The sequence below is a fragment of the Arachis ipaensis genome, chromosome B9 (assembly GCF_059453495.1).
Source record: "Arachis ipaensis isolate K30076 ecotype BB chromosome B9, ASM5945349v1, whole genome shotgun sequence".
NCBI classification, from domain to species: Eukaryota; Viridiplantae; Streptophyta; class Magnoliopsida; order Fabales; family Fabaceae; genus Arachis; species Arachis ipaensis.
In genome coordinates this window covers 42097501-42113821 of record NC_142444.1, presented here as the reverse complement: position 1 = coordinate 42113821, position 16321 = coordinate 42097501, and the positions used below count along the sequence as shown (strand labels likewise).

Here is a 16321-nt window from a genome sequence, read left to right as displayed (position 1 = left end):
TTATACCATGAAGATTCTGATTAAGAGATCTAAGAGATACTCATTCAATCTAAGGTGGAACGGAAGTGGTTGTCAGGCACGCGTTTGTGGGGGAATGATGATGATTGTCACATTCATCACATTCAGGTTGAAGTGCGAATGAATATCTTAGAAGCAGAATAAGTTGAATTGAATAGAAAAATAGTAGTACTTTGCATTAATCTCTGGGGAACAGCAGAGCTCCACACCTTAATCTATGGAGTGCAGAAACTCTACCGTATGAAAATACATAAGTGATAATGGTTCAGGCATGGCCAAATGGCCAGCCCCCATGAAAGTCTAAGATAGCATAAAACTGATCAAAGATGTCTAATACAATAGTAAAAAGTCCTATTTATACTAAACTAGTTACTAGGGTTTACAGAAGTAAGTAATTGATGCATAAATCCACTTCCGAGGCCCACTTGGTATGTGCTTGGGCTAAGCTTGAATGTTACACGTGTAGAGGTCAATCTTGGAGTTGAACGCCAGTTTGTAACGTATTTCTGGCTTGTGACGTGTTTCTAGCGTTTAACTCCAGACAGCAGCGTAGAACTGGCGTTCAACGCCCTTTTACGTCGTCTAAACTCGGCCAAAGTATGGACTATTATATTGCTAGAAAGCCCTGGATGTCTACATTCTAACGCAATTGAAAACGCACCATTGTGAGTTCTGTAGCTCTAGAAAATCCACTTTGAGTGCAGGGAGGTTAGAATCCAACAGCATCAGCAGTCCTTCTTCAACCTCTGAATCTGATTTTTGCTCAAGTCCCTCAATTTCAGCCAGAAAATACCTGAAATCACAGAAAAACACACAAACTCATAGTAAAGTCCAGAAATGTGAATTTAACATAAAAACTAATGAAAACAACCCTAAAATTAACTAGATTCTACTAAAAACATACTAAAAACAATGCCAAAAAGCGTATAAATTATCCGCTCATCACAACACTAAACTTAAATTGTTGCTTGTCCCCAAGCAACTGAAAATTAAATAGGATAAAAAGAAGAGAATATGCTATAAATTCCCAACTATCAATGAAACATAGCTCCAATTAAATGAGCAGGACTTGTAGCTTTTTGCCTCTTGAATAGTTTTGGCATCTCACTTTATCCATTGAGGTTCAGAATGATTGGTATCTATAGGAACTCAGAGTTCAGATAGTGTTATTGATTCTCCTAGTTCAGTATGATGATTCTTGAACACAGCTATTTTATGAGTCTTGGCCGTGGCCCTAAGCACTTTGTTTTCCAGTATTACCACCGGATACAGAAATGCCACAGACACATAATTGGGTGAACCTTTTCAGATTGTGACTTAACTTTGCTAAAGTCCCCAATTAGAGGTGTCCAGGGTTCTTAAGCACACTCTTCTTTTGCTTCGGACCTTGACTTTAACCGCTCAGTCTCAAGTTTTCACTTGACACCTTCACGCCACAAGCACATGGTTAGGGACAGCTTGGTTTAGCCGCTTAGGCCAGGATTTTATTCCTTTAGGCCCTCCTATCCACTGATGCTCAAAGCCTTGGGATCCTTTTTATTTACCCTTGCCTTTTGGTTTTAAGGGTTATTGGCTTTTTGCTCTTGCCTCTTGGTTTTAAGAGCTTTTGGCTTTTTCTGCTTGCTTTTTTTTTTATTTTATTTTTTTTGCCTATATTTTTTTTTCTTTTTTTTTTCTGCAAGCTTTGTTCTTTGCTGCTTTTTCTTGCTTCAAGAATCATTTTTATGATTTTTCAGATTATCAAATAACATGTCTCCTTATCATCATTCTTTCAAGAGCCAACATATTTAACATTCTTAAACAACAACTTCAAAAGACATATGCACTGTTCAAGCATTCATTCAGAAAACAAGAAGCATTGTCACTACATCAATATAATTAAACTAAGTTCAAGGATAAATTCGAAACTCATGTACTTCTTATTCTTTTGAATTAAAACAGTTTTCATTTAAGAGAGGTGATGGATTCATAGGACATTCATAACTTTAAGATAAAGTTACTAAATACTAATGATCATGTAATGAAGACACAAACATGGATAAGCACTTAACATAGAGAAAATGAAAAACAGAGAATGTAAGAACAAGGAATCAGTCCACCTTAGTGATGGTGGCGTTTCCTTCTTGAGGAACCAATGATGTCCTTGAGCTCTTCTGTGTGTCTTCCTTGTCTTTGTTGCTCCTCCCTCATTGCTTTTTGATCTTCTCTTATTTCATGAAGGATGATGGAGTGCTCTTGATGTTCCACCCTTAATTGTCCCATGTTGGAACTTAATTCTCCTAGGGAGGTGTTGATTTTCTCCCAATAGTTTTGTGGAGGAAAATGCATTTGAGGCATCTCCAGGATCTCATGGTGATGAGCTTCATGCGTCTCTTGAGATCCATGAATGGGCTCTCTTGCTTGCTCCATCCTTTTCTTAGTGATGGGCTTCTCTTCCTCAATGGGAATGTCTCCTTCTATGAAATCTCCAGCTGAGTAACATAGATGGCAAATAAGATGAGGAAAAGCTAGCCTTGCCCCAGGAGAGGGCTTTTCGGCTATTTTGTAGAATTCAAGGGAGATGACTTCATGAACTTCTACTTCTTCTCCAATCATGATGCTATGAATCATCATGGCCCGATCCACAGTAACTTCAGATCGGTTGCTAGTGGGGATGATGGAGCGTTGGATGAACTCCAACCATCCTCTAGCCACAAGCTTGAGGTCCAGTCTTCTTAATTGAACCGGCTTGCCTTTGGAGTCAATCTTCCATTGAGCTCCTTCCACATATATGTCCATGAGGACTTGGTCCAACCTTTGATTAAAGTTGACCCTTCTAGTGTAGGGGCGTGCATGTCCTTGCATCATAGGCAAGTTAAACGCCAACCTCACATTTTCCGGTCTAAAATATAAGTATTTCCCCCGAACCATTGTGAGATAATTCTTTGGGTTCGGGTTCTTACTTTGATCATGGTTCCTAGTGATCCATGCATTGGCATAGAACTCTTGAACCATTAGGATGCCGACTTGTTGGATGGGGTTTGTTAGAACTTCCCAACCTCTTCTTTGGATTTCATGTCGGATCTCCAGATACTCATTTCTCTTGAAAGGGACCTCGGGGATCACCTTCTTCTTGACCACAACATCATAGAAGTGGTCTTGATGAGCTTTGGAGATGAATCTTTCTATCTCCCATGACTCGGAGGTAGAAGCTTTTGTCTTCCTTTTCCCTTTTCTAGAGGATTCTCTGGTCTTGGGTGCCATCAATGGTAATGGAAAAACAAAAAGCTTATGCTTTTACCACACCAAACTTAGAATATTGCTCGCCCTCGAGCAAGAGAAGAAAGAATAGATGATAAAGAAGAAGAAAATATGGAGGAGAGGGGGGGTGTATTCGGCCAAGAAGGGGAAGAGAGGGTTGTGTTGTGTGAAAATGAAGAAGAATGGAGGGCTTTATATAGGGAAGGGAAGGGGGTAAGGTTCAGCCATAAGGGTGGGTTTTGGGTGGGAAATTGATTTTGAATTTTGAGGGTAGGTGGGGTTTATGAGGTAGGTTTATGGGGAAGAGTGGATGGATGTGAGTGGTGAAGTGGTGATAGGGAAGAGAGATTGAAGTGATTGGTGAAGAGTTTTAGGGAAGAGTGTTTATAGGATTGTGTGAAAGAGGGGTGAGAAGAAGTGAGTGGAGGTAGGTGGGGATCCTGTGGGGTCCACAGATCCTGAGGTGATCCTGTGGGGTCCACAGATGTTGAGGTGTTCAAGGATTTACAACCTTGCACCAAATTAGGCATGCAAAATGCCCTTGCACACAACTCTGGGCGTTCAGTGCCAGATTGGTGCTTGTTCTGGGCGTTGAACGCCCATTTGTTTCCCATTTCTGGCGTTGAACGCCAGAACCATGCTTGTTCTGGGCGTTCAGCGCCAGCTCTTCTCCAGGGTGCAATTCTGGCGTTCAAACGCCCAGATGCTGCCCATTTTGGGCGTTCAACGCCAAAACCATGCTCTGTTCTGGCGTTGAACGCCAGCCAGATGCTTCTTACTGGCGTTTAAACGCCAGTAAGGTCTTCCTCTAGGGTGTGATTTTTCTTCTACTGTTTTTGATTCCGTTTTCAATTTTTATATTTATTTTGTGACTCCACATGATCATGAACCTTATAAAACATGAAAGAACAAGAAAAATAAAATTAGATAAATAAAAATTGGGTTGCCTCCCAACAAGCGCTTCTTTAATGTCAATAACTTGACAGTGGGCTCTCATGGAGCTTCACAAATGTTCAGAGCATTGTTGAGACTTCCCAACACCAAACTTAGAGTTTGGATATGGGAGTTCAACACCAAACTTAGAGTTTGGTTGTGGCCTCCCAACACCAAACTTAGAGTTTGACTGTGGGGGCTCTAGTTGACTCTGTTTTGAGAGAAGCTTACTGTGCCTCTTTTCCATGTTTACAGAAGGGTAACCTTGAGTTGTAAACACAAGGGAGTCCTCATTCAATTGAAGGACTAATTCACCTCTGTCAACATCAATCACAGCTCTTGATGTGGCTAGGAAAGGTCTTCCAAGGATGATAGATTCATCCTCATCCTTCCCAGTATCAAGGATTATGAAATCAGCAGGGATGTAAAGGCATTCAACCTTTACTAACACGTCCTCTACTTGTCCATAAGCCTATTTTCTTGAATTGTCTGCCATCTCTAATGAGATTTTAGTAGCTTGTACCCCAAAGATTCCCAGTTTCTCTATTACAGAGAGGGGCATGAGGTTTATCCCTGAACCAAGGTCACACAGAGCCTTTTCAAAGATCATGTTGCCTATGGTACAAGGTATTACGAACTTTCCAGGATCCTGTTTCTTCTGAGGCAATGTCAGTTGATCTAGATCACTTAGTTCATTGGTGAACAAGGGAGGTTCATCTTCCCAAGTCTCAATACCAAATAATTTGGCATTCAGCTTCATGATTGCACCAAGGTACTTGGTAACTTGCTCTTCAGTAACATCCTCATTCTCTTCAGAAGATGAATACTTGTCAGAGCTCATGAAGGGCATAAGGAGGTTCAATGGAATCTCTATGGTCTCTAGATGAGTCTCAGATTCCTTTGGTTCCTCAAAGGGAAACTCCTTATTGATCACTGGACGTCCCAGGAGGTCTTCCTCACTGGGATTTACGTCCTCCCCTTCCTCTCCAGGTTCGACCGTGTTGACTATGTCAATGGCCTTGCACTCTCCTTTTGGATTTTCTTCTGTATTGCTTGGGAGAGTACTAGGAGGGATTTCAGTGATCCTTTTACTCAGCTGGCCCACTTGTGCCTCCAAATTTCTAATGGAGGACCTTGTTTTGTTCATGAAACTTACAGTGGCCTTAGATAGATCAGAGACTAAGTTTGCTAAATTAGAAGTATTTTGTTCAGAGTTCTCTGTCTGTTGCTGAGTGGATGATGGAAAAGGTTTGCTATTGTTAAACCTATTTCTTCCACCATTATTAAAGCCTTGTTGAGGCTTTTGTTGATCCTTCCATGAGAGATTTGGGTGATTTCTCCATGAGGGGTTATAGGTGTTTTCATAAGGTTCACCCATATAATTTACCTCTGCTATTGCAAGGTTCTCAGGATCATAAGCTTCTTCTTCAGAAGATGCCTCTTGAGTACTGTTGGATGCAGCTTGCATTCCATTCAGATTCTGAGAAATCCTATTGAATTGCTGAGTCAATATTTTATTCTGAGCCAGTATGGCATTCAGAGTATCAATTTCAAGAACTCCCTTCTTCATAGGCGTCCCATTACTCACAGGATTCCTCTCAGAAGTGTACATGAACTGGTTATTAGCAACCATGTCAATGAGTTCTTGAGCTTCTGCAGGCGTTTTCTTTAGGTGAATGGATCCACCTGCAGAAATATCCAATGACATTTTAGCCAATTCAGATAGACCATCATAGAACATATCCAGGATGGTCCATTCTGAAAGCATGTCAGAAGGACACTTTTTGGTCAGTTCTTTGTATCTCTCCCAAGCTTCATAGAGGGATTCACCTTCTTTCTGTCTGAAGATCTGAACATCCACTCTAAGCTTACTCAGCTTTTGAGGAGGAAAGAACTTGGCTAAGAAAGCCGTGACCAGCTTATCCCAAGAGTTCAGGCTATCTTTGGGTTGAGAGTCCAACCATATTCTAGCTCTGTCTCTCACAGCAAAAGGGAAAAGAATGAGCCTGTAGACTTCAGGATCTACTCCATTAGTCTTAACAGTATCACAGATCTGCAAGAATTCAGTTAAGAACTAAAAAGGATCTTCAGATGGAAGTCCATGAAACTTGCAGTTCTGCTGCATTAGAGAAACTAATTGAGGTTTCAGCTCAAAATTGTTTGCTCCTATGGCAGGAATGGAGATGCTTCTTCCATGTAAATTGGAATTAGGTGCAGTAAAGTCACCAAGCATCCTCCTTGCATTATTATTATTTTCGGCTGCCATCTCCTCTTCCTGTTCGAAAGTTTCTGAAAGGTGCTTGCTGGATTATTGTAATTTAGCTTCTCTTAGTTTCCTCTTCAGAGTCCTTTCAGGTTCTGGATCTGCTTCAACAAGAATATTCTTGTCCTTGCTCCTGCTCATATGAAGGAGAAGGGAACAGAAAAATAATAATAGGGATCCTTTTTACCATAGGTATAGAGGTTCCCCTGTGTGAGTAGAAGAAGAAAAGAATGTAATGTAAAGAAAAAAACACAAGGGTAAGGAGAGCAGAGATGTGGGATAAAGAGAGGTGTTAGTAGATGAATAAATAAATAGAAGGAGATGAAAGAGAAGGAGAATTTTCGAAAATTATTTTTGAAAAAGAGTTAGTGATTTTCGAAAATAGTTTTTGAAAAAGGTTAGTAATTTTTCGAAAATTAAAATAAAAAATTAGAATAATTAGTTAATTAAAAATAAATTTTGAAAAAGAGGGAAGATATTTTCGAAAATTAGAGAGAGAGAGTTAGTTAGGTAGTTTTGAAAAAGATAAGAAACAAACAAAAAGTTAGTTAGTTAGTTGAAACAAATTTGAAAATCAATTTTGAAAAGATAAGAAGATAAGAAGTTAGAAAGGATATTTTAAAATCAAATTTTGAAAAAGATAAGATAAAGAGATATTTTTGAAAAGATATGATTGAAATTAGTTTTGAAAAAGATTTGATTTTTTAAAATCACAATTAATGACTTGATTCACAAGAAATCACAAGATATGATTCTAGAACTCAAAGTTTGAATCTTTCTTAACAAGCAAGTAACAAACTTGAAATTTTTGAATCAAAATATTAATTGATGATGTTATTTTTGAAAATTAGGAGATAAAGATAAGAAAAAGATTTTTGAAAAATATTTTTAAAATTTTCGAAAATAAATAAGAAAAATGAAAAAGATTTGATTTTTGAAAAAGATAAGATTTTTAAATTGAAAATTTGATTTGACTCATAAAAAACAACTAGATTTTAAAAAGTTTTGAAAAAGTCAACTCAAAGTTTCGAAATTTATGAGTGAAAAAGGGAAAGATATTTTTTTTTTATTTTTGAATTTTTAATGATGAGAGGGAAAAACATGAAAAAGACTCAATGCATGAAAATTTTGGATCAAAACAATGAATGCATGCAAGAATGCTATGAATGTCAAGATGAACACCAAGAACACTTTGAATGTCAAGATGAACATCAAGAACTTATTTTTAAAAAATTTTTAAAGCAAAGAAAACATGCAAGACACCAAAATTAAAAATTTTTTATGTATAGACACTATGAATGCAAGAATGCATATGAAAAACAAGAAAAGACACAAAACATGAAAACATCAAGATCAAACAAGAAGACTTACCAAGAATAACTTGAAGATCATGAAAAATACTATGAATGCATGAATTTTTCGAAAAATGCAAGATGAATATGCAATTGACACCAAACTTTCAACTTGACTCAAGACTCAAACAAGAAACATGAAATATTTTTGATTTTTATGATTTTTTTATTTTTTTTTTGGATTTTTGTATATTTTTTTCGAAAAAACATATAGGAAAAAGAAAATAAGGATTTCTAAATTTTTTAATATGAATTCCAGGAATCTTGTGCTCTTTAGTCTAAAGCTCCAATCTGAGGGTTACGCATGGCTTAATAGGCAGCCAAGCTTTAGTATGCTATTACATGCATTAAAGTGATTAGTTGAATCCTCAGTCCAAAGAAATTTGGACATGGCTTCACAGCCGGCCAGGATTCAACAAATCATAATGAAACACTAGAATTCATTCTTAAAATTTATGAAGAAAAATAATTTTTTTGAAAATATTTTTTTTTTCGAAAACAGATGAGAAATTTTTGAAAGGTTTTGGAAAAATTTTTGAAAATAAAACAAAAAGAAAATTACCAAATCTGAGCAACAAGATGAACCGTCAGTTGTTCAAACTCGAACAATCCCCGGCAACGGCGCCAAAAACTTGGTGCACAAAATTGTGATCTCAGGCAACGGCGCAAGAAACTCTGTACGCACGTCTTAATAAATCATATTTCATTCACAACTTCGATACAACTAACCAGCAAGTGCACTGGGTCGTCCAAGTAATAAACCTTACGTGAGTAAGGGTCGATCCCACGGAGATTGTTGGTATGAAGCAAGCTATGGTCACCTTGTAAATCTCAGTCAGGCGGATATAAAATAGTTATGGAGTTTTCGAACATAAATAATAAATAGATAGAAAATAAGGATAGAAACACTTATGTATATCATTGGTGAGAATTTCAGATAAGTGTATAGAGATGCTTTCGTTCCTCTGAACCTCTGCTTTCTTGCTGTCTTCATCCAATTAGTCTTACTCCTTTCCATGGATGGCTTTATGTAAGGACATCACCGTTGTCAATGGCTACTTTTTATCCTCTCTGGAAAATGGTTCGATGCGCTGTCACTGCATGGCTAATCGTCTGGAGGCATCACCCTTGTCAATGGCTGCATCCCATCCTCTTGTGAAAATGGTCCAAATTCTTTGTCACAGCACGGCTAATCATATGAGGTTCTCGATCATACTGGAATAGGATTCACCCTCCTTTTGCGTCTGTCACTACGCCCAGCACTCGCGAGTTTGAAGTTCGTCACAGTCATTCAATCTCAGAGTCCTACTCGAAATACCACAGACAAGGTTTAGACTTTCCGGACTCTCATGAATGCCGCCATCAATCTAGCTTATACCACGAAGATTCTGATTAAGAGATCCAAGAGATACTCATTCAATCTAAGGTGGAACGGAAGTGGTTGTCATGCACGCGTTCGTGGGGGAATGATGATGATTGTCATGTTCATCACATTTAGGTTGAAGTGCGAATGAATATCTTAGAAGCGGAATAAGTTGAATTGAATAGAAAAATAGTAGTACTTTGCATTAATCTCCGAAGAACAGCAGAGCTCCACACCTTAATCTATGGAGTGCAGAAACTCTACCGTATGAAAATACATAAGTGATAATGGTTCAGGCATGGCCAAATGGCCAGCCCCCATGAAAGTCTAAGATAGCATAAAACTGATCAAAGATGTCTAATACAATAGTAAAAAGTCCTATTTATACTAAACTAGTTACTAGGGTTTACAGAAGTAAGTAATTGATGCATAAATCCACTTTCGGGGCCCACTTGGTGTGTGCTTGGACTGAGCTTGAATGTTACATGTGTAGAGGTCAATCTTGGAGTTGAACACCAGTTTGTAACGTATTTCTGGCGTTCAACTCTGGCTTGTGACGTGTTTTTGGCGTTTAACTCCAGATAGCAGCGTAGAACTGGTGTTCAACGCCCTTTTACGTCGTCTAAACTCGGCCAAAGTATGGACTATTATATATTGCTGGAAAGCCCTGGATGTCTACTTTCCAACGCAATTGGAAGCGCGTCATTGTGAGTTCTGTAGCTCTAGAAAATTCACTTTGAGTGCAGGGAGGTCAGAATCCAACAGCATCAGCAGTCCTTCTTCAACCTTTGAATCAGATTTTTGCTCAAGTCCCTCAATTTCAGCCAGAAAATACCTGAAATCATAGCAAAACATACATACTCATAGTAAAGTCCAGAAATGTGAATTTAACATAAAAACTAATTAAAACATCCCTAAAAGTAACTAGATTCTACTAAAAACATACTGAAAACAATGCCAAAAAGCGTATAAATTATCCGCTCATCATATATATATACATACATACACATATATATATCTAAATAAATCTCATCACACTTTACATTCACACGAATAACTTTTACAAGCATACATGTATATACAAAATCATCAAATCACAACTCCTATATCTCTTTACAAAAATATAATAATAATGGCGAGGGAAAATAATAACTAAGATAATACCCTAAAGAAAAGCACGATCAAAATCTCAATAGAATCTTTATCAGTTTCCTCATCTGATTCCTAAAAAGGGTAAGACTGTAGGGGATGAGAACCTAGCCACACGGTCTCACCAAAGGAGTTTATGAATTGTTATAGAAGGATATATATATATATATATATATATATATATATATATAATCAAAATTCGTTTAATAGTGGTGATCATTGCTCGTCTTATGAATCCTTTTCTCTAACTCAACTTTGTTTGTTCTTAAATTCATCCAATTTCGTATTCATTAGTTCCCTAACCTCAATCTTTCTTTCAAATTCATGTGATTATGCATTCAAAATGTAAGAATTGGAATTAATTAATTATTTCATTAAAATAAAATAAAAATATAATTTAATTTTCCGGAATAGGTTTGAAAATTTAGAAATATCAATTTGAAAATTTAAAGGTGAGATTTGAATTCAGCATATTTTTCTGAGTGGGAGAAACGTATTTTCTGCAAAAAATTGCGTAAAAATACGTACCAGTAAGTTAGCTGGCAGTACCGTATTAAGTCTGTTCGGTACTGCATGAGAGAAAATAAAACTATAAAAATCCTTAGAAAAATATTTAGAATGAAAAATCGGGCGCTAATCTAAAAGTTTTAGCCCAAAGTTGGGCCAAACGAACAAAAAATGCTAACAAATTGGACTGGGTCCAAGTTGGGCCCAAACCCAACATATATATATATATATATATATATATAACCTTTAACAAGCATTCAGCTCATTTCATGTAGCATTTGAGAACACAAGCGCTATTAATCATCATCTTGTTTCCGATTTGCGGCTACATGAAGCTCTTGTCGAGCTCGTCATCTCTAGCTAAACAAAGTTGCTTAGAACTCGAAATCCGTGCTCCAGTTTTCTGCCCTATACATTTTTCCAGTTTTTGGTTGTTTAGGTGGTGATTAACCTTGCGTTATTATTGGGTTTCGTCCCAATCCATAGTAGATAAGGTAAGAATGCTCTTAACCCTTGTGGTATGTCATATTTGTGAACTCTAGGATTGATTTTGGTATATTGTATGGATATAGTTTGAATTATTGTTGATTGGAGTTGAATTGAAGTATTGGTGCACTTGGAATTAAGATTTTGGTGCTGAAGCTTTGTGGAACTTACTTAGAGGTTATTTGGTGATTTTGTGCTTGTGTGGGAATCGGCCAAGGTATGGTTTCGGTTTTTTTTAGTTAATATGTAATGTTTCGTGAAACTTAGTCTAGTAGCCTTTAAGATAGGATTGAATGATTGGGTGTACGATTAATTGTATGTGAATTTTATGTTTGAGGATGAGTTGTATGATGATGATGATGATATAGAATTTTGGAATGTGGGATATATGAATTATAATGAAGGTTAAATGAATTGTATGTGTTGGAGAATGATTATGATGAGTATTAATTGTTATTAATGTTGATGACAATTGATGATGATTGTTAGTTTTGATGATGTTGAATTGAGGAATAATGATTATGATAGATATGGTTAATGGTTGATAGTGCTTGTTGATGATTTTGGTGACAATGGGTTGATGTGGATGTAAGAAATTTATTGAACAGGAAATGGTCTAGGTAGTTGAAGAAACAAGGAATGTTTGGTATGAGCCTTTGGGTTGTTTTTGGATATTGTTAATTTGTTTTGGCATTATGAGTTTTGAAAGTTAGAAGTTTTGTAATTTTTGGTAAAAACTGATTTTTTAACCAACTTCAATGAGCCATAACTTATGCTCTGGACCCTCATTTTGATGAGACTGATTTAAATGAAAGTTGGATCTAAGAGGAATAAGACGTTCAAAGAATGGATGAAAAATGTTTTAAAACGTAAAAGTTATGCATGTTTGAAATTTGGTACCAACATCTGAATTCTGCAGCAAACAATATTTTTAAGGATTTTTGGGAGCATGCGTACACGAACAATGCACGCGACGCGAGGATTGGCCGTTGCCAAGTTCTCTCGTGTACACGACACTGGCATGCGTACTGATGACAAGTCATCTTATGCTAGTTTCACAAGCTTTTTTCATTTGTTTCATTAGGTTTTATGCACTTTCTTGCACAATAAGTAAGTGGTTGGAATGGAATTTCATGATTATTGTGATTCAATCAAACATCATTTATTTTATACAAAATCATGAGATTTATACAAGAACTAAGTGATTATTATGATTGATGCTATTCTTGTGATTTTGGTGAAACTTTGGTTGCTTGTATGGTTAATTTTAGGTGAGAAAATGAAGAAAAGAAGAAGCCATACAGTATAGCGTTGCTTTCAAATAATGAATGCCACCACGCTCACTTGCGACGCGCACGTGTATGGGACGCTCACGTGTCAGGGGCAATTTTCGAAGACCCACGCGTACGCGTGCATGACACATACACGTGGAAGTGGTTGGCACTAGTTTTTGAAGAGAGCGCTACGTTTGATTACTCAGCGTTTTCGGGCACGTCCAAATTTGGAGGCAAAGTTTTGAAATCGACGCGCACGCGTCGATGGAGCACCTGGGACAAAGCACGCTCACGTGTGGCTAGCGCTGAAGCATGAAATTGGTATTTGCCACCCAAGCACACGCGCAGAGGATGCGCACGCGTGGGCAGCGTTCACTAAGCCAACGTAGCGCTCACTAAGTTAACGTTATCAACGACGCGTACGCGTGAAAGGGGCGTGCGAGCATGTTTGGAGCTGAAGACTGATAGTGATGCGCACGCGTATATGAGGCGCACGCGTCGGTGAATAAAGAGGCAAAAAGACGTGCACGCGTCTGATTGTGAGCCTCTTCCGCCATGGTTGTGAGCCTCTTCCTCACGATGGTCTTCCATGTTTTCTTCCATGTTTGGTTCAAAGTATTCCTCCTCTTTCTCAGCACCAACCACTCTTTTTCCTATTGCTTCCCTCCTTAATCTAAAGAAGGTTCTCTCAGGTTCAGAATCAAAGGAAGTTGAAGCCCCGCTTCTTCTCCCTGTCATACAACCAACAAAGCACAAGCAAGGAAAATAAATGAAGAAAGTATTTTGTTAGAATTACTGTTAGTGTGAGTGATGCAATATATCAAACAGTTAGTGGGTTAGTGAACTGAATTGTAAATAACCAAAAAGAAACGAAAAAGTAAGGGGACGGGAAGAAATTAACTAAAACTGAAAGTAAATTACTCAAATAGAAAATTAAATCAAACAAAACAAAAATGCTCAGTCTAGTTATCCTCCAATTTAATCATTGTTGATGCACAATCAATCCCTGACAACGGCGCCATAAACTTGATGCACGGAAAACTTGTTTCGTGACAAATTTCCTTCGGCAAGTGTACTGAATTCGTCGTCAAGTAAAAACTCACAATAGAGTGAGGTCGAATCCCACAGAGATTGATTGATCAAGCAACTTTAATTAGAGGAATGTTCTAGTTGAGCGAATCAGTATTTGAGTTGAGAATTGCAGAAAATAAAATGGCGGGAAGGTAAATAACAGAGGAAGTAAATGCTAGAAATAAAAAGCTGAAAGTAAATGACGGAAAGTAAATTATAGAATTGTAAATGGGAATGAGGTAATTGCTCATAAAAGTAAATGACAGAAATTAAAGAGAATGGGTAAGATCAGAAATGGGGAGTTCATTGGGTTCAGGAGATGTTGTATTCTCCGGATCAATTTTATTTTCATCTCTTCCTTAATCAATGCATTCATTGATCTCCTTGGCAATTTTAAGTGATCGAATTACAATTCCTTGTAATTCAATCTCTCAAATCTTGATCAATAGCCAATTCCTTGGTCAATTGCTCATGAGAAGAGATGAAGTATGGTCACTGATTATACCACATGCATTTCCCAAATCAACTATTGAGAGGATTATAGTCACATATCCATCCAAACCCAATTTGGTCCAGCATGAGAAAGCATTTCTAGCATGATCTCTTCATTCCTCTTTCAAGGTTCAGAAGAGATCCAAGTTTGAATAGCTTCTTTTCCAAGATAACTATTCAATTGGATGAAGATCGAAAGCTTTCAAGTAAAATCAAGAAAACAGATAGAAGAAGAATAATGAAAAATAGTATTGATCCATCAAATTACAACAGAGCTCCCTAACCCAATGAAAGGGGGTTTAGTTATTCATAGCTCTGGAAAATGAAAGCAAAGATGGAGAATACATGATGAAAACAAAACTAGAAGTACAGAGAATGGTAAAATACAGAGAGTAGTTCTCCCAATTTCCAATCCTCTCATTTTTTAATCAATTCAAAGCTACTCCTATATATACTACTCTTTTGATCTTCTAGTTGGCTCTCCAAGTCTTGGGTATGGGCCTTTGGATCTTGAGTTTGAAGCAGTTATCTTCTTCATTGGGCTCAACTTTACTTGCAGAGAGAAAGTGTGAAGTGGGCAGGGACTTTAGCTCAGGACGTTAGTGGTGTTAACGTTAAGTGAAAATGTGGGTTCGAGAGCGTTAGTGACAATCACCTTTTTCACTAACGTTCCTTACCCAAGTTAGAGCCACGTTAACCTCAACGTTAGTGGCACAAACGTTGCCACTAACGTTGCCTCTTGGTCCTTCGCACACGTTATTGGGACTTACCTTTCCCAATAACGTTGAGAAGCCTCCCCCTTTCTTACGTTAGAGTCCACGTTAACTTAGTTAACGTGGCTCTTAACGTTAGCTTGCCAACCTTCGAAAACGTTAGTGACACTTACCTTTGTCACTAACATTCCAATGTGCCCCTATCTCCCACGTTAGAGTCCACGTTAACTAGGTTAACGTGGCCTCTAACATAGCAATGCTAGCCATCTCCAACGTTAGTGACAAAGGTGAATGTCACTAACGTTGGCTCATCATCTCTCTTCTTCACGTTAGCTTCCACGTTAACTAAGTTAACATGGGAGTTAACGTGGCTCATTGTGGCTTGTGTGGTTCATTCCAACGTTAATGACAAAGTTAGGTGTCACTAACGTTGGCGATCATATACTTTCTCCACGTTGGCTTCCACGTTAACTAAGTTAACGTGGAAGTTAACGTGGCTTGTGGAGGCTTGGCCAACGTTAGTGACAAAGGTGAATGTCACTAACGTTGGCTTCTCTTTTGCTTCTTAACATTAGAAGCCACGTTAACTAAGTTAACGTGGCAACTAACGTGGCCACTTATGAGCTTGGCCCAACGTTAGTGACAAAGGTAAGTGTCACTAACGTTGGCTCCATTTTCTTTCCTCCACGTTAGAGTTCACGTTAACTTAGTTAACGTGACTCTTAACGTGGGCTATGATGGCTTCGAGGACGTTATTGGCGATTACTTTTCTCATTAACTTTGCAAGCTAGCTCCCATTCCTACGTTAGAAGTCACGTTAGTGAGACTAACGTGGCTGCTAACGTGGTTCTTCCTTGCTTCCTTTGTCCTGAAATCAAGCAATAAAGTGCATCAAAGTTCTAGTCCAAGTCATGGGAAATGCAACATCCAATTGTCATTAATTTCATGCAAAATCCTCATGAAATCAGGTAAATTGCACAATGTATGCTTGAATCAAGATGTAAGTGAATATCTACCCAAAACTAGCTTATTTTCTAAGGAAATGCATGAAACTACCTTAAAAACAGTAAAAAAAATGTCAGTGAAACTGGCCAAAATGCCCTGGCATCAACCGCCGCAACCGCAACTCTAGTGGTCGACTTCAGCGAGCTTCAGCAGTGGCGGCTTCAACCGGCAGCGGAAATAACTCACAAGAGGATGGCGGCTCCACTCGTGGTTTCCAGCAACGTCGACTATGGCGGCGGTGACAGAAGCAGACAACTTAACGACAACAAAGGAGACACGGCGGCGACTGGGCAACGACGAATGGCGACCGAATCTAATGGCAACGCTCCTGGCAGCTCCATGGACGGCGGCGACGGATATAACGACAACGGGAGGCACGGCAACACGAACAGAGGCATCCTCCTCCCTTGACTCGCGTTTCCTTCTCCCACTCTTCGCATTTGTTCTCGTTCTCC

General features: G+C 38.2%; 1 non-coding gene across 1 annotated transcript; it reads left to right on the top strand.

The window, feature by feature from the left end:
* The first annotated feature begins 5953 nt into the window (after positions 1 to 5953).
* On the top strand, positions 5954 to 6061 carry LOC148544444 (small nucleolar RNA R71). Its single transcript, XR_015902026.1, has one exon. It is a non-coding gene; the product is annotated as a small nucleolar RNA R71 (small nucleolar RNA).
* The last annotated feature ends 10260 nt before the right edge of the window (positions 6062 to 16321 follow it).